We start from the raw sequence: 27738 nt of genomic DNA, 5'->3' as shown, positions 1-27738 counted from the left end.
AATGTGAAATGTGGGATTAATCTTAAGGGATCTGGGTAAGTGTAGGCGATAAGAAACTGGGTTAACTCTCCTGGCAACCTTGAAGGGACCGATGTATTTTTGGAAAGCTTGCGAGACTCCACCCGTAGAGGTAAGTCTCTTGTGGAGAGCCAGACTCTCTGGCCGGTGCGCAGGGTAGGCCCGGGACGGCGACGTCTGTTGGCTTGTTGTTGGTACCTCTGTGAGGAACGCATAAGATTAAGACGGGTCTTCCTCCACATAAGCCGACAGCGTCTGACGAACTTCAAGGCTGAAGGCACTCTGACTTCTGCCTCCTGGTCCGGGAACAATGGAGGAGCATAGCCAAACTGACACTCGTGCGGGGACATACCAGTGGAGGAGGAGCGCAAGGTGTTGTGCGCGTATTCGGCCCAAACAATAAAGGATGACCATGTGGACGGGTTGTCACGAGTCATACATCGGAGGGTGGTTTCCAGCTCTTGATTCATCCTCTCTGTTTGGCCGTTGGACTCCGGATGGTACCCTGAAGATAGACTGGCAGAAGCCCCCATGAGTTGGCAGAAGGCCTTCCAAAACCTTGAGGCGAACTGGGGACCTCTGTCAGAAACCATATCTTGAGGAATGCCGAAGACTCGGAACACATGATTAATTACCAACTCAGCCGTTTCCTTGGCAGAAGGTAACTTAGTCAGAGGGACGAACCTGGCCGCCTTTGAAAACCTGTCGATTATGACTAGGATAGTAGTATTGCCATGGGATGGAGGAAGTCCAGTAATAAAGTCCAATGAGATATGGGACCAGGGTCTGTGGGGAACAGGTAAAGGGTGAAGGAGTCCTTGAGGGCGGAGGTGAGAAGATTTGCCCTGACAGCACACGGGACAGGCATTGACGAAAGTGGCAACGTCTTCTCTTATGGTAGGCCACCAGAACTTACGCTGGATGAACTCCAAGGTGCGACCTACGCCCGGATGACAGGTGAGGCGAGAGGAGTGCCCCCACAGAAGGACCTGAGTCCTCACTGCCTTGGGGACAAACAACCGATTGGCAGGACCTCCTTTCGGGTCCGGTTCGCTAGCTTGAGCACGTCTCACGGTATCCTCAACTTGCCACGAGATCGGAGCCACAATCTTAGCAGCAGGAAGGACAGGCATGTCCGTGTCATCTCGAATGGCAGGATCGTAGACAGGGCATCCGGTTTGAGATTCTTCGACCCGGGCCGATAGGTGAGGATAAACTGGAATCGATTGAAGAAAAGAGACCATCTAGCTTGTCTAGAGTTCAACTGCTTCGCCTGCTGGATATACTCCAGATTTCTGTGGTCCGTAAGCACTTGAAACGGGTGAGAAGCCCCCTCGAGCCAGTGTCTCCATTCCTTCAATGCCATCTTAACCGCTAGGAGTTCACGATCCCCCACATCGTAGTTCCTCTCAGTCGGGGTAAGCCGGTGTGAGAAGAAAGCGCACGGATGAAGCTTCTTGTCTTCACCCCTCTGAGACAGGACAGCTCCAACACCAACCTCTGATGCGTCTACCTTGGTGGAGAGTCAGGAGCTGTTTGGCTGAGTCAGAACCACTGCTTGGGCCTTGAAACACTCGTTTGAATTCCTCAGCAAAGGCAGAGTAGCTGGCACAGCAGGAACTATGGGCATCCCACACAGCAGTAGCCCAGGCCAGGGCTTTTTCCGACAGCAGGGTGATGATATAAGCGATCTTAGACCGGTCGGTGGGAAACGACGAGGGTTGTAGCTCAAAGGAGAGAGAACATTGGGTGAGAAACCCTTTACAAGCACTTGGATCACCTGAGAACCGTTGGGGAGGTGGAAGACGAGGTTCAGCCAGGGGGTTAACTGCCATGGGTACGTGAATCTGAGGTACTGGGACGGGAACTGTTGCCGGGGTAAGACGATCAGATATTTGCTTAATGGAAGTCAGCATCTCCGACAGAAGATGAGAATGTCTAGCCATTAAGGCCTCTTGCTGAACCAGGGCGGCTTCGTGGCGTTGGACAGTCTCCTGGTGGTGGGACAGCATGGCAAAAAGGTCCTGGGAACTGGCTGCCTCTGGGTCCATTTTTGGCTCTGTGTTTCTGTCAGGACCCGGTTACGAACCTGGGTCTCCGGAGTGAGAAACAGTCACTTAACCAACTGAGCCACAAATAGTCAGGAGAACCCAGAAGATGAGGCAGACACAGCAGTACTTAAGACGGTGTATTTAATAAAGTAAAAAGGAGAAGTCCTTCAATACAAAAAAATGGCAAATCCAAAAGGTGGTAGGAATAGCACAAAAAGCCTCAAGAGATACTCAAAAATAAAAACAGAATTCCACAAGAGCATCCACCGGAATCGACAAGAATACACAGAACACTAGGGCTGGGTGCTAACATACAAACACAGAGCACAGAACTGAGGGAAACTAAGGGTTTAAATACAATCAGGGGAAAAACGAGGCACAGGTGCAAATAATAATGGGGAACAAGGGAAAAAACATGAGGTCAAAAAGCACAATGGGGGCATCTAGTGTCCAAAACCCGGAACAACCCTGGCCAAATCCTGACACAGTATATCACAAAAGTGAGTACACCCTCACATTTTTGTAAATATATGAGTATATCTTTTCATGTGACAACACTGAAGAAATGACACTTTGCTACAATGTAAAGTAGTGAGTGTACAGCTTGTATAACAGTGTAAATTTGCTGTCCCCTCAAAATAACTCAACACACAGCCATTAATGTCTAAACCTCTGGAAACAAAAGTGAGTACACCCCTAAGTCCTCTAGTAAACTTTGATTAAATTTCCAATATCCCCGTCCATTTGGAAAATCTATAAGTGTTATGTGAATGCCAATTAGATGATGATCCGACCGCATTCTGTCTCCTATTAAAGCTTTTTTAACCTTTGATGCAAGAGAGAAAGAGACAAGAAAGTAGTCAAGACTGCTAGCTTGATTAATTCTCCATGTATATCTCACTAGGCTATGTATATCAGATAAACTATGTATATCTCACTCACTAGGTTTTTTAGTCTCCAAATGTCCACCATTTCTAATGTGTCCATAATATTTGTGATTTCCTTAAGGTGATGATAGTTTGTAGAGTGATTACCTTTACGGTCCATTGAGGTACTCAACACTGTTAGTCTCCTACCATAACAATTAGATCATTTGTTGTCTGTAAGTTCAATAAATTGGTATAAATGTTTTGAAAGAAGTCTGGATATTCCTGATTTGGACCATGTAGATTGATGAGCCAAATGTATTTTTCGTCCACTTTCATATTCAAAAGGATCCACCTTCCTTGCAAATCATTCCTGACTATTTGCACAGTCAGATCAACATTTTTGTTAATTGATATCATCACACCCTTTGAGTTCCTTTGTCCATGACAGAAAATTATTTATCCACCCCATTCCTTTTCCACACAACTAGAGTGAGTTTCCTGTAAACAGTATATGTTATATTCCTTTTCCTTTAGCCATGTAAAGACTGATCTTTTTTTATGATCTGCTAAACCGTTACAATTAGAACTGGCTATACTTATTTCACCCCTTACCATAACTAGATACTATTCTCAGTCTAAATTGACCATAATTAGTGCTTGTAAAGTTACTGCCATCAGAGGTACAGTGCCTTGCGAAAGTATTCGGCCCCCTTGAACTTTGCGACCTTTTGCAACATTTCAGGCTTCAAACATAAAGATATAAAACTGTATTTTTTTGTGAAGAATCAACAACAAGTGGGACACAATCATGAAGTGGAACGACATTTATTGGATATTTCAAACTTTTTTAACAAATCAAAAACTGAAAAATTGGGCGTGCAAAATTATTCAGCCCCTTTACTTTCAGTGCAGCAAACTCTCTCCAGAAGTTCAGTGAGGATCTCTGAATGATCCAATGTTGACCTAAATGACTAATGATGATAAATACAATCCACCTGTGTGTAATCAAGTCTCTGTATAAATGCACCTGCACTGTGATAGTCTCAGACGTCCGTTAAAAGCGCAGAAAGCATCATGAAGAACAAGGAACACACCAGGCAGGTCCGAGATACTGTTGTGAAGAAGTTTAAAGCCGGATTTGGATACAAAAAGATTTCCCAAGCTTTAAACATCCCAAGGAGCACTGTGCAAGCGATAATATTGAAATGGAAGGAGTATCAGACCACTGCAAATCTACCAAGACCTGGCCGTCCCTCTAAACTTTCAGCTCATACAAGGAGAAGACGGATCAGAGATGCAGCCAAGAGGCCCATGATCACTCTGGATGAACTGCAGAGATCTACAGCTGAGGTGGGAGACTCTGTCCATAGGACAACAATCAGTCGTATATTGCACAAATCTGGCCTTTATGGAAGAGTGGCAAGAAGAAAGCCATTTCTTAAATATATCCATAAAAAGTGTCGTTTAAAGTTTGCCACAAGCCACCTGGGAGACACACCAAACATGTGGAAGAAAGTGTTCTGGTCAGATGAAACCAAAATTTAACTTTTTGGCAACAATGCAAAACGTTATGTTTGGCGTAAAAGCAACACAGCTCATCACTCTGACCACACCATCCCCCCTGTCAAACATGGTGACAGCTCCTTGCAGACTGGCAGCCCCTTGCAGACTGGCAGCTCTGGCTGCTCCATGCAGACTGGCAGCTCTGGCTGCTCCATGCAGACTGACAGCTCCTTGCAGATGGCAGCTCCCTGCAGACTGACAGCTCCTTGCAGACTGACAGCTCCTTGCAGACTGGGAGCTCCTTGCAGACTGGCAGCTCTGGATTCTCCATGCAGACTGACAGCTCCTTGCAGACTGGCAGCTCCTTGCAGACTGGCAGCTCCATGCAGACTGGCAGCTCCGGCTGCTCCATGCAGACTGACAGCTCTGGCTGTTCCATGAAGACGGACAGCTCGGGCTGCTCCATGCAGACTGACAGCTCTGGCTGCTCCATGCAGACTGACAGCTCGGGCTGCGCTAAACAGGCGGGAGTCTCCGGCAGCGCAGGAGAGGAGAAAGGCTGGGGCAGCGCTGAACAGGCGGGAGACTCCGGCTGCGCAGCAGAGTAGGAATGTTCTGGCTGCGCTGAACAGGCGGGTGACTCCGGCTGCGCTGGAGAGGCGAGAGGCTCAGACAGCGCAGGAGAGGAGGAAGGATCGGGCAGCGCTGAACAGGCGGGAGACTCCGGCTGCGCAGCAGAGTAGGAATGTTCTGGCTGCGCTGAACAGGCGGGTGACTCCGGCTGCGCTGGAGAGGCGAGAGGCTCAGACAGCGCAGGAGAGGAGGAAGGCTCGGGCAGCGCTGAACAGGCGGGAGACTCCGGCAGCGCAGGTGAGGAGAAAGTCTCCGGTAGCGCTGGAGAGGCGAGGCGCACTGTAGGCCTGATGCGTGGTGCTGGCACTGGTGGTACTGGACCGAGAACACGCACAGGAAGCCTGGTACGGGGAGCTGCCACCGGAGGACTGGTGTGTGGAGGTGGCACTGGATAGACCGGACCGTGCAGGCGCACTGGAGCTCTTGAGCACCGAGCCTGCCCAACTTTACCTGGCTCGATGCCCACTCTAGCCCGGCCAATACGAGGAGCTGGTATGTACCGCACCGGGCTATGCACCCGCACTGGAGACACCGTGCGCTCCACAGCATAACACGGTGCCTGCCCGGTCTCTTTAGCCCCCGGTAAGCACAGGAAGTTTGCGCAGGTCTCCTACCTGGCATAGCCATACTCCCTGTGAGCCCCCCCCCCCCAAGAAATTTTTGGGGCTGACTCTCGGGCTTCCAACCGCGTCGCCGTGCTGCCTCTTCATGCCAGCGCCTCTCCGCTTTCGCCGCCTCCAGTTCTTCCTTGGGACGACGATATTCTCCAGGCTGAACCCAGGGTCCTTTACCGTCCAGTTCGTCCTCCCATGTCCATTCCTTCTCTCGCTGCACCTTGGGGCGGCTACACTCCCCTGGTTTAACCCAGGGTCCTCTCCCGTCGAGGATTTCCTCCAAAGTCCAGAAAGTTTTGTTACGCTGCTCCTGCTGCGGCTGTTGCCTGTTACCACGCCGCTTGGTCCTGTTGTGGTGGGTGATTCTCTAACGGCTTTCTTCTGTTGAAGGAGGAGCGGACCAAAATGCAGCGTCGTGGTTACTCATATTTATTAATGGAAAATGACTAGACATGAAAATACTGAAATGTACAAAAACAACAGACGGAAACGTGAAAAAACTATACAGCCTGTCTGGTGAAACATAAACACAGAGACAGGAACAATCACCCACGAAACACTCAAAGAATATGGCTGCCTAAATATGGTTCCCAATCAGAGACAACGATAATCACCTGACTCTGATTGAGAACCACCTCAGGCAGCCATAGACTATGCTATACACCCCACAAAACCCCAAGACGAAACACACCACAATAAACCCATGTCACACCCTGGCCTGACCCAATAAATGTAGATAAACATAATATATTTTGACCAGGGCGTGACAGTTTCTAAGGATTCCACGACGCGGTTAGCCTTTACGGCTGGGATTGCAAGTTTGCGTTCCTTTTTTTGCGTGTATTCCACGAGTTCTAACTGGCTGTACTACAGCCACCTGTCATCGTCGTGGGGAAGACACATTGTTATCTTTTCGTAAAAGAACTGGCTGGAGTAAAGAGCCAATCTGGACACTAAGGAGATCCTGAGGGAAATCGACGAGTACCAACAGCTTTACGCTATGAAGGAACAACATACTCCTTCATGGAAAGATCCGAACACCTCACAAAATAACTTTAACCCAACAAGAAAAGAAAAACAGGTTCATATACAGACACGGACGATTTACTTACCTAAAAATTTTTTTTTCTGTGGCTTAGTAGCCGCCTTGTACCTTGTAATCTGCCTTCTGAGCTCTGGCCCAATTGTAGACAGAATATTGTTAATTTGCTCTTGGCTCATTCTAAAGTACTGGTGACGGCGTGCTCCATCTAGACAAAGTTCAGCAACCAGGTGGTAGTAATCTCCCTGCTGTCTCCTCTGTTGGTTGATAGTGTGCTCCCAATGTGCCTAGCTTCCTGATGGTTCTTCATATGTCTGTGAAGTTATATTTTCAAAAAGCTAATTTTTAGGTAAAGAAAAAAATCGGTATAAACCCAAATCAAATGTATTTTTAAAGCTGTTTTTACATCAGCCAATGTCACAAAGGGCTATACAGAAACCCAGCCTAAAACCCCAAACAGCAAGCAATGCAAATGTAGAAGCACGGTGGCTAGGAAAAACTCCCTAGAAAGGCAGGAACCTCAGAAGAAACCTAGAGAGGAACCAGGCTCTGAGGGGTGGCCAGTCCTCTTCTGGCTGTGCCGGGTGGAGATTATAACAGTACATGGCCAAGGTGTTCAAACGTTCATAGATAACCAGCAGGGTCAAATAATAAGAGTCACAGTGGTTGTAGAGGGTGCAACAGGTCAGCACCTCAGGAGTAAATTTCAGTTGGCTTTTCATAGCCAATCATTCAGAGTTAGAGACAGCAGGTGCAGTAGAGACACAAAAAATAAAATAATAAAACACTCCCTGATGCTTCTGTTAGGTGAGGTGTAATTCCGTAACGAGTGCGCTGAGAGTCCGGAAGCAAGTTCAGGGAGTGAGTGTTTTAATAAATAAAAGAAACAATGAACACTAAACACAAACAATGCACCAACATGAAAACAGAGTCAATAACACCTGAGGAAAGAACCAAGGGTCGTGACAGATATAGGGAAGATAATCAAGGAGGTGATGGAGTCCAGGTGAGTGTCATGAGGCGCAGGTGTGCGAGACGATGGTGACAGGTGTGCGGGATAATCAGCAGACTGATGACCAAGAGGCCGGAGAGGGAGTATACGTGAGGTACTCTGATATCCTTGGGTAGGTGGAGGGAGTCTGGAAGGGCATCAGGAATCTTTGGGTTGTCCGAGAATTTATAGCACAGCTTTCGATGATCCTTGGTTTGGGGCCTGAGCAGATTATTTGTTGCGATTGCAAACGTAATAAAATGGTGGTCCGATAGTCCAGGATTATGAGGAAAGATCCACAATATTTATTCCACTGAACAAAACTAGGTCCAGAGTATGACTGAGGAAGTGAGTAGTGAGTCATGTAATATTTAAATTGTATATAGCTCCCTTAATGTTGCTAGACCCCAGGAAGTGTAGCAGCAGCTAATGGTGATACTTAGTAAATACAAATGAAAACGCTATTACACATTCATGGGCAATCATTGTGTACAGTCTATTCCTACTTTTGCAACATGGTGTCGAATACGATATTTCTCACAGACACACGTTAGCTAGGTATAGATACCCCAAGAGTAATATGAGTCATCAAGTCAAAGTCATTCCTTTACTCTACTCCATCGTCATCAAAACATTTGTTCAGTTTTGCTCATAATGAGAGGCACCAAAGCTAGCTAGGCTAGTTAGCTAGCCACTGCTTTCTGGTCTCTGTATTCCAGCACAAATAAATAGAACTGTATGTTCCTATGTAAAACAAATATTCTTGGAAAAAGGAATCATCAGAAGCAGTCATTGTAGCTTATTATTTAGCAGTCTCGGATAGACAGTGCACTGTAACATAGCTCCCATGAACCTGTAAACTAGTACTGCCCTAGTTTTGAAAATCCTGCCTTCGAGTGTGGGAACAAGGAAGTATGGCTTCCATCATCCTAGATATTCTACAATATCCTGGCAGCTAGGAACATTGTTGAGACCAGTCCAAAGGCCCTATTGAACAAGGATAACCATATCTACTCCCGTGATTGCGTGATGGTGCAATCTGTGAAACACAAAGGACACACTAATTGTAAAAGGGGTGCTTCAGTCCTACACCCCTACTTCCTGTGGCTATGCTCTCATCACTCATAATTATGTAGGGAGACTGGAAAAACACCCCAAATAGTATCTAGCAGTGAAGTTTCCCTTTAAATTACCTGGTATGTTGGTGCATTGATCAATTATACAGTTTAAAGGGAAAGGGGAAGAAAAGCTGTTTTCTTTAGGTTTTCCCCAAAGTCGACCTTTAAACAATAAAATCAATAAATATATACAAATAAATGGCGAGAGGGAGTCGGCATTCCACTGGCTTGAAGCTGAAAAGCGTTTTGCTTCTGACTTGCAGTTGTAGTGTCACCCGTCGGGGGTTAAGGGCGGTTGAAGGGTGGCTGGCCTGTGTGAGGAAAAGGAGCACTGCTGCCCTGTGTGTGAGACCGATGGGAAAAAAAGACTATGGGCCATAAATTTTTTTATCCATAGTCTACCAACATTTCTTCATCAGTTTCTCCCTGAGAAATACATGTTAGTGTGATGTTCCTGTACTAAAGTGTATAGCTAGATGGGGGGGGGGGGGGGTACTGGCCTGAAAATGCTGTTGACCACCTAGCTAGCTAAAGTTGTCATCTACAAGCCAAACATGATTGTGTCAACAATTTGCATATCTAGCTTTAGCTAGCTACCTATCTAGGTAACGTTAGGTAGTTAAAATAAAGGCATTGGGTCTCTTGTGGAGTTTATGTAGTGTAGCTACATGATGTAGCTATCGTTAGATTCCTTTGAGTACAATGCAGTGTGAATACAGACAATGTTATCTTGCTAAGTGTTAGCTAGCTAAGAAGCCGTGTTAGCTAGCTTTAACATTGAACACTAAGGTTAGTAACTAAAAACACAATCCAAAACTTACCTATCAATCCTTGAGAACAGTGGCCATTTTGTCATCACTCTTCCAACCTTTCAATGCTCTCCACCTTTCAATGTTAATTCCAATGTTTATCCGGTTTCTGGATTGGTCATGAGCAGTCTTTTTCTCACCTTCTCTCTTTTGGGGTCAGGTTGATTTAGATTCAAGAACCGAGGATGATGTTTGTTTCTGTCGACATTTTCTGAAAACGTTGTCCCTGCTACCAGGACAGTATTCGGCGCATGTGACAAATACTGTTTGATTTGATGTTAGCTTATCCCACAATAAAAATAACGCTTTCATTTCAAGTGTTTTTACTTCAGGAAACAATAACTCTCAAAAGTTAGTTCAGAGCCAACCTCCCAGGGGGCTCCGATCTCCCAGGGGGCCCCGAACTCCAAGGGGGCCAAAAAAAAAAAGAAAAACATTTTGATTTCACGTTTTTAGTTCAGGCAACAATAACTCTCACCAGTTAGTTCAGAGAATTTGTGGCCCTGACCTCCCCAGGGCACGTGCTCTGCATGCCCATTCGGTAATCTGGCACTGAGTACCAGGACATTTAAGCCAAAAACCTGGTTGCCTCTGCTTGGAGGCTGTCACTTGGCCGCAAGTGCATCTTCCAGCAAGACAATAACCTCAAGTACTAATCAAAATCCACAAATAAATTGTTAATTAACCACAAAATCAACATGTTGCAATCGCCGTCTCAGTCCATAGACTATTGAAAACGTGTAGTTTGAATTGAAGAGGGCACTCCATAAGCACAGATGAAGGATATCAAGGATCTGGAAAATTCTGAATGGAGGAATGTGTTTTCCAATCTCATAAAACATTTTAGAAAAACTGTGTCATCCTCACAAGGGGAGGGTGCTAGAATATTGAAAACAGGGGTGCCAATAATGTTTACTCCTATATTTTTTTCTTTTTTACTTGCTAAACAAAATATCTTCCTCTGAGCAATTGTATTAGTATAAAATAGTATAATGTCCCCTTTTTTCATACAATATAGCTGATTATTTGTATTATTTATTTTATAAAGTATTTTTTGCTCATCTTTATCAAGGGTGCCAATAGTTAGTTACTGTACAATAGTTACTGTATGTGCATCAGATGCAGTAGTATGCTGGCTTTGTCCACATTTGGGGTCAACTTGGTAGCTCCCAGAAGTATGAGAAGATTTTTCAATGTCTCGTGCCAAAAGGAATTGAGTAAGTATTTTACTTTATTTAATTAACCCTACTAGAAATATACTTTTCACAGTAACAACATATTGGTAGTAGGCATATGGCAGTGGTGGAATGGTGTATATATAGTAGCAATGTTTAGATTTGTACATGTGTACACTACAGTTTTGTAACCTAAAACTCTGGATGCAACCTTTTAAAAATAACCTCACACCCTGTAGCTTCTTCAGTTGGACTCCACTAGCAGTTTAAAAAAGGTTTTGCTGACCTTTGTCAAGTATGATACTGTATGTTTATTTGTGGAAGTGTTAATTTGTCTTCTTTGATCAAGTGAGTAGTAATGTATAAATTGTAACAAATTTGTACATTCTCTTATGTATTTTTCTGTGTTTAATTGAAGTTACTTTTGAAAACTTTCCTTCAGATCTAGGCGCCTTTTGTGCTTAGGGGCAGCTTAAACTTGAACAAACCTATGAAACTTGAACATTGATTGGACATTGGTGTCATTGTGCTGTTATTTTTTTGTGTTACTTTTAAAAATGTATTTAACTATATTACTTTATTTAGTAAATATTTTCTTAACTCTTAGTTTTCTTAAGGGCTTGTAAAGTAAGCATTCATATCACGGTAAGGTCGACCTGTTGTATTCAGCGCATGTGACAAATAATATTTGATTTGATTTGGGGTGGAGAAAGCAGGCAGAGACGGAATGAATGACATTGCCTTTCTAAACAAAGACGGGGACAGTTTTCCTACTGAGTCCAGAAAGCAGAGCCCAGTGGTATCTGCTGCCGCCACGTTATGCGGGTATCTAGACAAGCTGAGCAGGCCACTGAAGGTCTGGAGGTCCCTCTGGTTCATATACAAAGAGAAGGAGCGTCAGCTTGTCTACTACAAGTTTGCCCAGGATGTGAATCCACTGGGATGGATTGACCTGTCCAATGCCATACTGGGAGACCTACCACAGGCAGACCAGGGGACCTTCTACATTCAAACACCCGAGCGCACCTTCACCCTCAAGGTAAACTTGTCCAAGCGCAACATGTGCCTTCAGAAAGTATTCATATATGACAATAGGGAAAAATAAAAATAAATTACTCACAATCTACAGCAATCCTTTAAGTGGACCACAAAAAAATATTAAATACTTAGGATACTTAGGGGCGGCAGTGTAGCCTAGTGGTTAGAGCTAGTATTGGACTAGTATTGGACTAGTAACCGAAAGGTTGCAAGTTCAAATCCCCGAGCTGACAAGGTACAAAATCTGTCGTTCTGCCCCTGAACAGGCAGTTAACCCACTGTTCCTAGGCCGTCATTGAAAATAAGAATTTGTTCTTAACTGACTTGCCTAGTAAAATAAAGGTAAAAAAATAAAAAAAATAAGTTACAACAAACAAATATATAAATATAACTTTATTCCATTACTCAACAATATGAAAGCAGATCTAATTAAATTGAATAATCTTGCAACAAATCGTACAGATAGAATTAACCTCTTTAGAATGGCGTGGCTGCCAAAGTTTTTGTTATCATCTCTCTCTCACTCTACGGCATCTGCTGTCTCAACCTGAATGCTCTGCTATGAAAAGCCAACTGACATTTACTCCTTAGGTACTGACCTGTTGCACCCTCTACAACCACTGTGATTATATTTGACCCTGCTGGTCATTTATGAACATTTGAACATCTTGAAGAACAATCTGGCCTTAATAATGACCATGTACTCTTATAAAAATTAAAAATACATGTTTTTGCGGTTTTACTTATTGCAAACAGGATGCATGTTCTAGAATATTTGTATTCTGTATAGGCTTCCTTCTTTTCACTTTGCCATTTAGGTTAGTATTGTGTAGTAACTACAGTGTTGTTGATCCCCATCCTCAGTTTTCTCCTATCACAGCCATTAAACTCTGTAACTGTTTTAAAGTTACCATTGGCCTCATGGTGATATCCCTGAGCCGTTTCTTGCTCTATGGCAACTGAGTTTGGAAGGGCACCTGTATCTTTGTGTGTATTGATGCACTAATGGGTATGTTGATACACTTTGGATAGTGTAATGCTCAACTCCATCATGCTCAAAGGGATATTGAATTGCATTTTTTTTGTTTTACCCATGGCCTTCTTTGCGAGGCATTAGAAAACCTCCCTGGTCTTTGTGGTTGACTGAGGAACCTACAGATAATTGTGTTACAGAGAAGAGGTAGTTATAAAAAAAAGTTAAACATTATTATTGTACACAGAGTGAATCCATGCATCTTTTTATCTGACTTGTTAAGCACATTTGTTAAGCACATTGTTTTAACATTTTGAATACATTTGTAAACATTTCTAAAAACATAATTCCACTTTGACATTATGCGGTATTGTGTGCATTTCCAGCAATACGGTGCATTAAAACTAAAAGCAGACATTTTTGTGAATGGTTTATTGATGATTACAAAGAAATAAGTTGTCACAGTTGTTGAACTGGACGGACCAAGGCGCAGAGTGTGTTGAGTTCCACATCTTTTATATAAGTGAAGCTTTCAAACAATAAACAAACAACCGTGAACTACATGGTGCTGAATGCACTCACTCAAAACAATATCCCACAAACACAGGTGGGAAACGTGGCCACCTAAATATAATCCCCAATTAGAGGCAACGATTACCAGCTGTTTCTAATTGGGAACCATACAAAACACTAACATAGAAATATGTAACTAGAAAAGCCCCTAGTCACGCCCTTCAGGGTCCGTCCAGTTCCAAGGGCTCTCTATGGTCAGGGCGTGACAACAGGCTTTTGCACATTTCAATATAGTGACATACATAGAAATAACTAAATAAGGAATATGAAGTCTTTCCATTGAGTGTGCAAAGTCTGATAAAGTGCAGCTCAGCAGTCCCATGAAGTAGGTCTGGCGGAGTACAGTGTACAGAGGGTTGTGGTTATGGCTGTTGGTGCTGAAATCTTAGACAAGTGGTGTTTCATCTGTGGGAAAGAGGGAAGTGCCTTGAGGAAGTCTAAGATCACAGCTGTCTACATATGTTCAACCAATGACAAGAAGAAAGTGGACACACCCACAACCTTCCTACCACCTTTCTATGAAACGCATAATTCAATGTCCTGACCAAGTTTAATGCAAATCACCCACAGCAGGACAAATGAGTTAAATTTGGACCTTACATAGGCATCATTCCCCCAACCTCTTTAAAGTATACATTTTTCAATAGATTCTATACAAACACGACAGAGAAGCATGCTCTGAAACAGTAAAGAGAATCAAAGGACCTCAGCTCCATTAAACCTTTAATGCTGTATTAGATAGGCGGTATAAGTACCACTATAAGTGGTATAGCGTTTTGGGGCTATTTCTGTTTTTTTCCTCACTCCAAATGTGCTTAGAAAAGTTATTTATTTGGAAGTAAAATGTTCCCCTGAGGTCCTACTTCAGGTCAGTCTCAAAACCTGTCTTGAATTTCAGGCTGTGAATTGCGCATCTATGATATACTGGCTGAAGCAGCTCCAGTTGAAGAGGTGGCATCATGGGAACATTTCTGGAAAGCTGGGAATGGTCACCAGTCACCATGCACTACGACGATACGCCACGCTGAGTGACGTCCTTCTCAGACACACTCCGACAGGAATTCAGTCAGTATACACAAATATGAACCCTATTCATACATCTGCAAACACACACACACACACATTAAACAGAATTGGTCTTGGTTCACTCTAGAAATTTGACATAGCTTTTTAGACTGGGAGGAAATATCAGAATGTTGTATTTTATTAAGATCCCCATTAGCTGTTGCTAATGCAGCAACTACTCTTCCTGGGATCCACACACAACAAAAATCATGGGTTAATACATGTTTTAAAAGACAGCTCAAGGACAGAACTACATAAAAGTAATTGTATCTACTCATTGATTCTTGAAGAATATAACTTAGAAATACCTCATGAGCAAAGTACAACTGTCTTACCCTATCATAACCCAAAATATAAGCTTACTTAACTGTAATTTGAGTCTTTGTAAACAAATGTATAGTTTAAATGTTTTACATAAAAAGAGTTAGTGTGTGATTATTTACTGTATGTTTATGTCCATCTGTGGTTGTAGTAAGGAATACTTACTCCGGAGCCGCTCCTCTGAGGAGCTCAGCCACAGCCTCAGCTGGGAGGAACTCTGGGATCCATTCCTGCCACTCAAAGACATCCTGGCCCCTCCATATTTTGACCAGGACAAATCACGTAGGTCACTCCTAGACCACCTGATCCCCCTTTTTGGATGTTCATGGATATGAAAGGGCTGGATAGTAGAAAGCAATATGACAGCGGCTTCATTGAGCGCCAGCCAGTCTGTTTAGACCTGTGAATGCTGAGTGGATGGTGCCCGTGGGAAAGATTTTCACTATTATATAACCACCAATCCCACCTTTGTAATTAACAGTGATTTTTTAAAGTAATTGAAAACCATTTTTCTCTTTGCACAGCTCCAAAAAAAATATTGAGCCCTATGGGCCAAAAACATAGTGGGTCCAGGAGATAGAGGCACCAAAGGGACACCAGAGCTCCCTAAGCAGTGAGGGCTCCTCTTCTAACCCCACAGACAAGACTGCTAGTCCACAGCAGGAAGAGCCTCCAGACACCGCCCGTCTTCAACAGGAAGTGCTCAGTCTGGCAGGCCAGGTCAAGGCCCAGAAGGTGAGGTCTGGAATAACATAACGACTCAGTCCTGGAATATTTCTGTATCAGTAAAAAAAGCTAAATTCAGCTATACATCGCAAGTGTCTATGTAGCCCTATATTTCTCTGAGGTCCATGTCAAACATTTTACCCAAGATCATGTTAATTAGACAACTGTTGACAACTGTTGACACATTGTACTATAGCGACCACCTGCTGGGTGTCACATCTAAGCCTGTCCCTGTAATCTCTGATGTCACTTCCTTTTTAGGATCTAGTATCCCTGTTGCAGAAGGCCCTGGAGTTGGCCCAGCAGGAGAAATTGACTCCTGCAGTAGAGTCCCCGAGGTCGGAGTGTGAATGGAAGAGTTCCAACTCACAACCATGGAATCAAGGCGAGTGCAACACAGATCATTCGTATGGCCTGCAGGTTGCACCACTGCTGCGGCACGACTGTGTGGCCGAGTCTCAGGATCACCTCCGGCTACTGGCTGAGAGGAACCAGGCTGAGAGAGTTGGTCCTCCATCTGTCCCAACAAGTGGCTGAGAGTTTGGCTGACCCCCAGCGAAGCCTCGTTCGCGGTTGGACTGTCCTTGAAACGCAGGAGCAGCTGAGACAGGAGATTAGGAATCTTAAGGTGGGGAAGGTTTCAATGGCTTAGTGGACTAGCTAGCTAGAGCATGGGGCTGTAAGTCACTTTAGTTGAAGGCTTCCACTTAAATTACCAGTATTGGGAGGATCAAGATGGACATCTCTTAGTAGAGTGAAGCCCGTATTCAATCAAACCTGCCGTTGCAATATTTATGCAGCATCAAAGAACTATTGCAAGCACACACACACCCACTCACTAACTCACATTCTGGAAGATGGAGGGGAGTCTCTGATGTTTTTTCAGTTGTGAAATAGTTCCTACAACAATAACAGTATATCAAACAAAAATTCAGGAGCAACCTCTGTAAACTTGAAATACACTTTATAAATGTACTGAAGGCATTACATTTAAATGCTCTCTTCCCTCCCCAAGGACAACATTGAGGCCTACAAGACTCAGAATACTTACTTGAATACTTACTTTTGTGGCTTTTATTGAGGCACTTTGCTTTTATTAGTATTTCCAGCATGATTCACTAGGTTTGCTGCAGGTAGAACAGGTAGAACATTCTAAGAAATGTTCTTAATTTGATGCAAGCCATCTCCAATCAATCAATCAATGTCTGGTTTGGTGTGTCTTTGGTGGGGGGGGGGCGGATCACCTAAAAGCCAATTTATGCTTGATCCGGAATTGTGGTCCGAGGCTCCATATTTAGGGTGTGATGCAATTGCGGAGCCTCTGGAGGCATGCAGAGGCTAAATTGAGCTCTGTACCACATCGTCGTGTGCCTCCCAAAATTTGTAACAATGCGGAGGGCTTTGTATAGTTCTGCATTGACATGATTGATTGATCGTAGGTCCAGCATAAACAGACACTCTTCCTTCACAACAGCTCTGCTCAGAAGCTCTGTGCTGCTGCGCGAAGTGCAAGAGGTATGATTGTCCTGACTTCTGCAGAGACTGTGTCACAGTAAATGTTGCACAGCCAATACAGACATCAGCTTGACCCTGCTGCGTCTTTAAGCCAGGGGAGATGTAGGCAGAGACTGAAGAGGAAGCGATGAGACCGGACCCAGCTGCTATTGCATTGTCGTCACTAGTTACCACAGCCACAAAGTCTAAACCCTGCCTATTTCTACAATTTCTCTTCTTAAAATCTATACCTAACCACACTGCTAACCTTATGCCTAACCCTAACCTTAAATTATGACCAAATATTTTTGTTTTCATGAATATACACAATATTGGCAATTTTGACTTTGTGGCTGTGGTAACTAGTGGAAAACCCTATTGCATTGGTGTCTATGGGAGACAAACCCAGTTAAGTAGACCGGAACTTTGCCTAGGGACCAGACAGTGAATGTCTAAATACACTGTCTGGAACATGATTCTAGAAATGGTCTTCTACAAGCCGGAATGTTGAAAACAATTATATTTGAACTTACTCTGCCGATTGTTAATGGTGTTGGTCCTTCAGCTGCTCATCATTTGAGAAAAAATATCCACAGGAAAGTATTGTTTACCCAACTTTTTAGATCACCGTACTGAAGTTGACATTTCACCTGACACATGCGCACAACCATGTAAACACCTGCAAGACTTTGGTTAGTATGCATGGTTCGCATATATACTAACATGTACCTTTGGTATTGAGCAAAGCACATATTGACTGCCACACACATAGACCTGCGCATTGAAGTTGGTTTAATAATAATTTCCTGGGTATATTTTGTCTCAAATTTCTACCAACACCACGGACAATCGGCAAAGTTGACATTTTATTTTATTCAACATTCGTGACAGACAAGAAACGTTTAGGATTTTTCTATGTAAATGTGTGTGGCGTTGTCTACATAATTTGAAGCGGAACTGGCATTTTTTTCCAACTGTAAACAGCCTGAGTGAACATCATCTATCCACCATCTTTGGTTTTGGTCTGCTAATCATAATCGCATATAAGCGTATTTGGCATTGAATACTATTTGGAGATCAGTGATTCTACACCCCCCCCCCCCACCAAACACACACGCACAACCAGACATTGATTGATTGAATCCTAGGATTTTCTACATGCAGCAAACCTAGTGGATCATGGTGGAAATAATAGTAAAAGCATGGTCTCTAAAAAATCCCCAAAAGCATGTCTTTTTTTGAGACAATAAGTACTGTATGTATTTGTAGTATGCTTAAATCCAGATGAGTAACAGTGTACCTTGTAAATTGTTACATTCCTTCTTCCTCTTGTGTATGTGTATGTGTCAGTGTGCCCATCTGGAGGCCAAGGTGTTCCGGATGGAGAGCAGGTCTCTGACAGTCCTCTTCAAGTTACAGGAGAGCAGAGGTTTGGAGAGACACAGGGAAGCCATAAAGACCCTGATCACCGACGCTCTTCGGGAAGGCGGGAGGGACATTCTGGAACTGAACCCTGTCAGGTGTGTGTGTGTGTGTGTGTGTGTGTGTGTGTGTGTGTGTGTGTGTGTGTGTGTGTGTGTGTGTGTGTGTGTGTGTGTGTGTGTAGCATTAATTGAAACATTTTCAGGTAAGTTAACCTCAGTAAGAGTGTTCATTGTAATCACACTTATGATTCCTATCATTTCTTGTGAGTACTTGTTGGTAAAGTTAAGTGATGCTAATCATGAGAAAATACAAAGAACTTCCTAGCAGAGTTAATGAGCTGTCGTCATTTGTGTGTTGTGTAGGGAATATGATGAGTATGGGTTTAGAATCTCCACTGACATCCAAATGGATGATATGAAGCTGCTGGCCAAACTGCAAGCATGAGGGATTCATTCCCACGATCCCCCACAACAACAGAAGGAGGAGGAGGGGGACAGCGAGTGTCTTTGGGGCCGCTGGGCACAGCACTTTGATGGCAGACGATCAGACAAGGCGGTGGCCTCACCGAAGCTGAAGAGGCTTCTGAGAAAGGGCGTGCCGCACCACTACAGGCGTCGTGTGTGGCGCTGGATAGTGTGGAGCCGCACCCGCTCCCTGAGAGAGCGCCAGCCCCACTGGTACCAACAGATATGCTTTAGGAGCCATGCTGCTTCGGCCCACCGGGTCTCGCAGCAGATCTGGTTGGACCTGGAGACCACTCTGAGGGGGAACCGCCACTTCTCCTTCCCCGCAAGCGTGCCGTCCGGCAGCTACATCGTATCCTCCTAGCCTTTTCTTGTCATAACCGGTCTGTCGGCTACTGCCAGGGCCTCAACAGGTACATTCAAAGACTTAAAAAAAAAAACTATTTTATTTGTTGATATCTTCTGTAATATAGAAAATATATAGAAATCTTCCATTGTTTAACTAACTTTGTGGAGTAAAACAATTGTACACTTCAGTACTGTGTCAGTAACTATACTGAACAAAGATATAAATGCAACATGCAGCAATCTCAAAGATTTTACTGAGTTCCATATGAGGAAATCTGTCAATTTAAATAAATTCATTAGGCCTTAATCTATGGATTTCACATAACTGGGAAGACAGATATGTATCTGTTAGTCACAGATGCCTTAAAAAAATTAGCCTAAGAATGGGCCTCAGGATCTCGTCACGGTACTTTTGTGCATTCAAATTGCCAATGATAAAATGCAACTGTGTTTGTTGTCCGTAGTTTAAGCCTGCCCATACCATAATCCACCATAGGGCACTCTGTTCACAACGTTGACATCAGCAAACTGCTTGCACACACAGCTCCATACACATGGTCTCCAGTTGAGGCCGGATAGATGTATCAAATCAAATTTTATTGATCACATACACATGGTTAGCAGATGTTAATGCGAGTGTAGCGAAATGCTTGTGCTTCTAGTTCTGACCATGCAGTAATATCTAACAAGTAATCTAACAATTTCACAACAACCACCTTTTACACACAAGTGTAAAGTAATGAATAAGAATATGTACATATAAATATATGGATGAGCGATGGCCGAATGGCATAGGCAAGATGCAGTAGACGGTATAGAGTACAGTATATACATGTGAGATGAGTAATGTAGGGTATGTAAACATTAAATAAAGTGGCATTGTTTAAGGTGACTAGTAATACATTTATTACATCCAATTGTTAATTATTAAAGTGGCTACAGATTTGAGGCAGTATGTTGGCAGCAACCACTCAATGTTAGTGATGGTTGTTCAACAGTCTGATGGCCTTGAGATAGAAGCTGTTTTTCAGTCTCTCGATCCCAGCTTTGATGCACCTGTACTAACCTCGCCTTCTGGATGATAGCGGTGAACAGGCAGTGGCTCGGGTGGTTGTTGTCCTTGATGATCTTTTTGGCCTGGTGTAGGTGGGTGGTGTAGGTGTCCTGGAGGGCAGGTAGTTTGCCCCCGGTGATGCGTTGTGCAGACCTCACCACCCTCTGGAGAGCCTTACGGTTGTGGGCGGAACTGTTGCCGTACCAGGCGGTGATACAGCCTGACAGGATGCTCTCGATTGTGCATCTGTCAAAGTTTGTGAGTTTTGTTGGTGACAAGACAAATTTCTTCAGCGTCCTGAGGTTGAAGAGGCGCTGTTGCGCCTTCTTCACCATGCAGTCTGTGTGGGTGGACCATTTCAGTTTGTCCGTGATGTGAACGCCGAGGAACTAAACACTTTCCACCTTCTCCACTACTGTCCTGTCGATGTGGATAGGGAGTGCCAAATTCTCTAAAATTAGTTGGAGATGGCTTATGGTAGAGAAATTAACATTAAATTCTCTGTCAATAGCCCTGGTGGACACTCCTGCTGTCAACATACCAATTGCACTCTCCCTTAAAACTTAAGACATATGTGAGATTGTGTTGTGTGACAAAACTGCACATTTTAATGACCTTTTATTGTCCCCAGCACAAGGTGCAACTGTGTAATTGTCATGCTGTTATGTAATGATCATGCTGTCATCTTCTTGATATGCAACATCTGTCAGGTGGATGGATTACCTTGGCGAAGGAGAAATGCTCACTAACAGTAAACTAACAATAAACAAATGTCTGCACAACATTTTAGAGAAATACATTTTTGTGCGTATGGAACATTTCTGGGATCTTTTATTTTAGCTCATGAAACATGGGACCAACACTTCACATGCTGCGTTTATATTTTTGTTCCATGTAGGGTTCCATGCAATTGGCAACAGATATTATAGATATACAGTGGCTTTGGAAAGTATTCAGACCACTTGACTAAATACAGTTAAAGCCTTTTTCTAAAATGTATTCAATCTTTTTTTCCAGCAATCTACACACAATACCCTATAATGACAAAGCGAAAACAGGTTTTTAGAAATGTTAAAAAACAGATACCTTATTTACATAAGTATTCAGACCCTTTGCTATGAGACTCGAAATTGAGCTCAGGTACAAGTATCCTGTTTCCATTGATCATCCTTGAGATGTTTCTACAACTTGATTGGAGTCCACCTGTGGTAAATTCAATTGATTGGACATGATTTGGAAAGGCACACACCTGTCTATATAAGGTCCCACAGTTGACAGTGCATGTCAGAGCAAAAACCAAACCATGAGGTTGAAGGAATTGTCCGTAGAGCTCTGAGACAGGATTGTGTCAAGGCACAGATCTGGGGAAGTGTACCAAAACATTTCTGCAGCATCGAAGGTCCCCAAGAACACAGTGGCCTTCATTGTTCTTAAATGGAAGAAGTTTGGAACGACCGTCCACCCGTTCGTCCACCCGGTCAAACTGAGCAATCAGGGGAGAAGGGCCTTGGTCAGGGAGAGACCAAGAACCCGATGATCACTCTAAAAGAGCTCCAGCGTTCCTCTGTGGAGATGGGAGAACCTTCCAGAAGGACAACCATCACTGCAGCACTCCACCAATCAAGCCTTTATAGTAGAGTTGCCACACGGAAGCCACACCTCAGTAAAAGGCAGATGAAAGCCCGCTTGGAGTTTGCCAAAAGGCACCTAAAGATATTAGACCATGGAGAAACAAGATTCTTTTGTCTGATGAATCCAAGATTGAACTCTTTGGCATGAATGCCAAGCGTCAGGTCTGGAGGAAACCTGGCACCATCCCTACGGTGAAGCATGGTGGTGGCTTTGGGGATGTTTTTCAGTGGCAGGGACTGGGAGACTAGTCAGGATCCAGGGAAATATGAACAGAGCAAAGTACAGAGAGATCCTTGATGAAAACCAGCTCCAGAGTGCTCAGGACCTCAGACTGGGGCGAAGGTTAATCTTCCAACAGGACAATGACCCTAAGCACACAGCCAAGACAAAGTAGGAGTGGCTTCGGGACAAGTTTCTGAATGTCCTTGAGTGGCCCAGCCAGAGCCCGGGTTTGAACCCGAATGAACATCTCTAGAGAGACCCGAAAATAGCTGTTTAGTGACACTCCCCACAATCAACCTGACAGAACTTGAGATGATCTGCAGAGAAGAATGGGAGAAACTCCCCAAATCAGGTGTGCAAAGCTTGTAGCGTCATACCCAAGAAGAGGCTGTAGTCACTGCCAAAGGTGCTTCAACAAAGTACTGAGTAAAGGATCTGAATACTTATGTAAATGTGATATTTCAGTTTTTCATTTGTAATAAATTAGCAAAAGTTTATATAAACCTGTTTTTGCTTTGTTATTATGGGGTATTGTGTGTCGATTGAGGGGGGAAAACGATTTAATTCACTTTTGAACGTAACAAAATGATAATGTAACGTAGCAAAATGATGAAACGTCAAGGGGTCTGAATGCTTTCCAAATTCACTGTATTATAAAAATCTGCTTAAAGAAAATATGTGCATTTTCCCATTCAGTTGTGTGTTTCCACCAAACGGACTTGGGTGGTGACTATCAATGTGTTTCCAACACATTTTCAACTCTACCGATAGTTTTGTCACAAACTGTTGCGTTGAATAGCAAATGTGCCAACTCTGGTCTTGGCATGTGCAGTCTAGCCAACAACTTGCATACACAGTGCGGGTAGGCTAGTCTACATGATGAGATTATTATGGATAATAGCGAGAATACTTTTGTCAAACTGCAGTCAAGCATTGATCATCATGTCAGCAGAATAAGCCCCTCAATATTTATCAGAATCATCACCATGCACTTTCACCACCCTGTGAAATTCATCATAACTTACTTCACCATACCCTCACTTGACTCCAAGTTAACTTTGATATGATGGTTATTATATCAATATTTACGCATAAAGGTGCTTCCAGTTCCAAAAAGATCCTACCATGTTGAACAAACAAACCGTATTCATAAAATTGTACCGTGATTTATTAAAAATATATGGCATGACTTTACTCCCATAAAAACTGTGGATGGAAACTTAATGTATGGGATACAATTTTGGGTTTGTACTAACTATGAGGAGGCATTGACCGTGCCCGAATACCCATACTTCCATCCTAAATAGTAGCCTTTTGAAGTATAGTTTAAATGCCCAGATGTCATACTAATTTCGGTTAATTTCACACCGAAATCAACCAATACATGGAAACAATGAAAATTGTGCATGATAAATTCTCAGTAAGCAAAAATATAATGTTTTATAGTATGTTAATTTTTGAACATCGAGTATGGCTCTTTATTTAGTAGAATTCGATGCACACTTTTCCACATTGCATTGGAATAGATGGGCGGCAAGTGATAGGCCCTAGTTCCTAGGTAACCTAGGCCCTAGGTTACTTCACTGGGAAGCGAAGCTTCTGCAGTGGTGTTCAAATGTTACCTAAGTAGTTTTTGTCCTCCTTAAAATGATCACAATTATTTTATCGTAAGCTACATAAGAAATAAGAACTATTTTTACCCAAAGTGGATTTCTGTTTTCTCATTGAAAACTTGTTGGCCTTCGTCGGAGCCTTTAAACAAAATACTGAACATCTTTCGATTTGTGAATGTGTCGGCAACGGGACTCGGGATGTGGATGCATTATTGATGTCATGTTAGCCATGCCTTTTGATTTGAACATATGGATTGTTATAGTTTTGTAAGCTACCTATTGAATTATTTAATTTATGGATCAAGCCTTAGCAGTCATTCTGATCTTGTTCCCAATGATCAGTGCTTTAGTTTATTATGTTGCTGCACAGTGGTTCTGAATTTGCGATGCTGTCCACGTTTTGCTGCGCAATACCCTTTTGATTTAAACATTTTGATAAGTTTTGGTGTGTGCTATTTAATTTAATGTATTTATGTTACAGCACTTTTGTTTCACTAAAAAATACTGTATGTTAAAATGGAACCAAATGATGTGTTTCTATCTTCAGTGCTTTTTAAATAGGATAGATTGTTTATATGGGCTATGGTAGGCTATACCTCGAATTTGGTAGTCTGCTTATAACCAACCTGAGTAGGCCTATAACTCCATTCCTATTCTATTCCGAGAATAGAGAAATCAATAGAATTGGAAATGAGCTATTATCAGGCTGGTTAGTGTCTGTTGAATTTGGAAAATCCACCTGCACTCGGCCCCACCCCACCTACTCAGCCAGTCAGGAGCCGTGGCATACTGCATACTTTTTACTAAACAGTAGGTTCTAAATATTATGCGACGATAGGTACATAACATGCAGTTTAAGTATGTTGTATGCTAGTATGTGTATTCGGACACAGTAACTGTATTAGTCTTGTCATTGCTATATCTGCCTTCTTTTTTTTCTGTCAGATTGGCTGCAATGGCCTTGCTAGTGTTGCAGAGCGAGGAAGATGCTTTCTGGTGTCTGGTGGCCATTGTCGAGACCATCATGCCTCAGGACTTCTATGGCAAGACTCTAACAGCATCTCAGGTATGTGAAACGATCCCTTTAATAGTTTTTAATATATGTTTTTCTGAAGTTGCAATGTGGGTGGATATCCATTAATGTACTTGTAATGTACTTTAATGTGAAACAAAAACAAAAAACAACAAAAAACACTCGAATGGAGCAGCTAGTGAAGCATAAAAATTCAAGCAGTGGTTCAGGGTTCGATACTGTTACCAAATCTGTCATTTTGGGACGTTTGACTCTACATTTTTTTTATCAGTCACAAGGGTGCCAGTGAAAACAATTTACCTGGTCACGTTAGTTCCGTGATTTTATTTATGATACATTTTTATGAGAGATACAGGCGCTATTGTTTGTTTCCCACCGTTTCAGTTCATTATTATGAGCTAGATGACATTGAATGTTGGCTTCAACTTGGTTTTCCATACAAAGCATTCCACTACAAATAAACCTTTGTCACTTTCTCATTTTAAAAACATGAAACAGTACACTACAGATTTTGGCCCCGATTTTGCTGTTCCAAACAGGTTTTGAGATCGGAAACAAAATCCCCATGTCGTTGCCTACTCGGGACACACGGCCGTCACCATCGCTTGCCTAGTGTGAGTGCATCAGAGACGCAATCGAAGGCCTACGGATCTCGTCTTAGAGCAGTCCCTGACCTCCCGATACTTGGATCAAAATCTGCAAAGCTCTTTTAGTGTGAGATGTACAACAACAAGTTTTAAGAATGGCGTTGATATAATTTCATTATTCCAATATGTTTTCATTAACTGAATTCACTTAGTCTATTTTATGAGAATTTGTAAGATTCTTATTTGCATAGAATAGACGGAGACCAGTCTTATCAAAAATAGATAATAGTATTTATTCTCGGAGCGCGCTGCCATGTAACCACGAACAACAGTTTATATACAAAATATGATGTCATTGGTTCTAGAATGAATCTCCTCTCGACCAAGTCAAATCAGGTTTAAAAGTTCATTCCGAAAAGAAAAGAAAACAAAAAGAAAACCAGCCCTGTCACGGACCAGGATGTCTTGCTCCCAGGCAGACTAAATAACTTTTTTGCCCGCTTTGAGGACAATACAGTGCCACTGACACGGCCTGCAACGAAAACATGCGGTCTCTCCTTCACTGCAGCCGAGGTGAGTAAGACATTTAAACGTGTTAACCCTCGCAAGGCTGCAGGCCCAGACGGCATCCCCAGCCGCGCACTCAGAGCATGCGCAGACCAGCTGGCCTGTGTGTTTACGGACATATTCAATCAATCCCTATACCAGTCTGCTGTTCCCACATGCTTCAAGAGGGCCACCATTGTTCCTGTTCCCAAGAAAGCTAAGGTAACTGAGCTAAACGACTACCGCCCCGTAGCACTCACTTCCGTCATCATGAAGTGCTTTGAGAGACTAGTCAAGGACCATATCACCTCCACCCTACCTGACACCCTAGACCCACTCCAATTTGCTTACCGCCCAAATAGGTCCACAGACGATGCAATCTCAACCACACTGCACACTGCCCTAACCCATCTGGACAAGAGAAATACCTATGTGAGAATGCTGTTCATCGACTACAGCTCGGCATTCAACACCATGGTACCCTCCAAGCTCGTCATCAAGCTCAAGACCCTGGGTCTCGACCCCGCCCTGTGCAACTGGGTACTGGACTTCCTGACGGGCTGCCCCCAGGTGGTGAGGGTAGGTAACAACATCTCCTCCCCGCTGATCCTCAACACTGGGGCCCCACAAGGGTGCGTTCTGAGCCCTCTCCTGTACTCCCTGTTCACCCACGACTGCGTGGCCACGCACGCCTCCAACTCAATCATCAAGTTTGCGGACGACACAACAGTGGTAGGCTTGATTACCAACAATGACGAGACGGCCTACAGGGAGGAGGTGAGGGCCCTCGGAGTGTGGTGTCAGGAAAATAACCTCACACTCAACGTCAACAAAACTAAGGATATGATTGTGGACTTCAGGAAACAGCAGAGGGAACACCCCCCTATCCACATCGATGGAACAGTAGTGGAGAGGGTAGCAAGTTTTAAGTTCCTCGGCATACACATCACAGACAAACTGAATTGGTCCACTCACACAGACAGCATCGTGAAGAAGGCGCAGCAGCGCCTCTTCAACCTCAGGAGTCTGAAGAAATTCGGCTTGTCACCAAAAGCACTCACAAACTTCTACAGATGCACAATCGAGAGCATCCTGGCGGGCTGTATCACCGCCTGGTACGGCAACTGCTCCGCCCTCAACCGTAAGGCTCTCCAGAGGGTAGTGAGGTCTGCACAACGCATCACCGGGGGCAAACTACCTGCCCTCCAGGACACCTACACCACCCGATGTTACAGGAAGGCCATAAAGATCATCAAGGACATCAACCACCCGAGCCACTGCCTGTTCACCCCGCTATCATCCAGAAGGCGAGGTCAGTACAGGTGCATCAAAACTGGGACCGAGAGACTGAAAAACAGCTTCTACCTCAAGGCCATCAGACTGTTAAACAGCCATCACTAACATTGAGTGGCTGCTGCCAACACACTGACACTGACTCAACTCCAGCCACTTTAATAATGGGAATTGATGGGAAATTATGTAAATATATCACTAGCCACTTTAAACAATGCTACCTTATATAATGTTACTTACCCTACATTATTCATCTCATATGCATACGTATATACTGTACTCTATATCATCGACTGCATCCTTATGTAATACATGTATCACTAGCCACTTTAACTATGCCACTTTGTTTACATACTCATCTCATATGTATATACTGTACTCGATACCATCTACTGTATCTTGCCTATGCTGCTCTGTACCATCACTCATTCATATATCCTTATGTACATATTCTTTATCCCCTTACACTGTGTATGAGACAGTAGTTTAGGAATTGTTAGTTAGATTT

General features: G+C 43.5%; 1 pseudogene; it reads left to right on the top strand.

The window, feature by feature from the left end:
* Window positions 1-11550: 11550 nt before the first annotated feature.
* The window catches only part of LOC135506440 (TBC1 domain family member 2A-like), a 60269-nt pseudogene continuing 44081 nt past the window's right edge, over window positions 11551-27738 (top strand).

The sequence above is a fragment of the Oncorhynchus masou genome, chromosome 20, assembly GCF_036934945.1.
Source record: "Oncorhynchus masou masou isolate Uvic2021 chromosome 20, UVic_Omas_1.1, whole genome shotgun sequence".
Lineage (NCBI taxonomy): Eukaryota > Metazoa > Chordata > Actinopteri > Salmoniformes > Salmonidae > Oncorhynchus > Oncorhynchus masou.
Note: the sequence above shows the minus strand (reverse complement) of the source record. Positions and strands in the feature narration are given on the sequence as shown.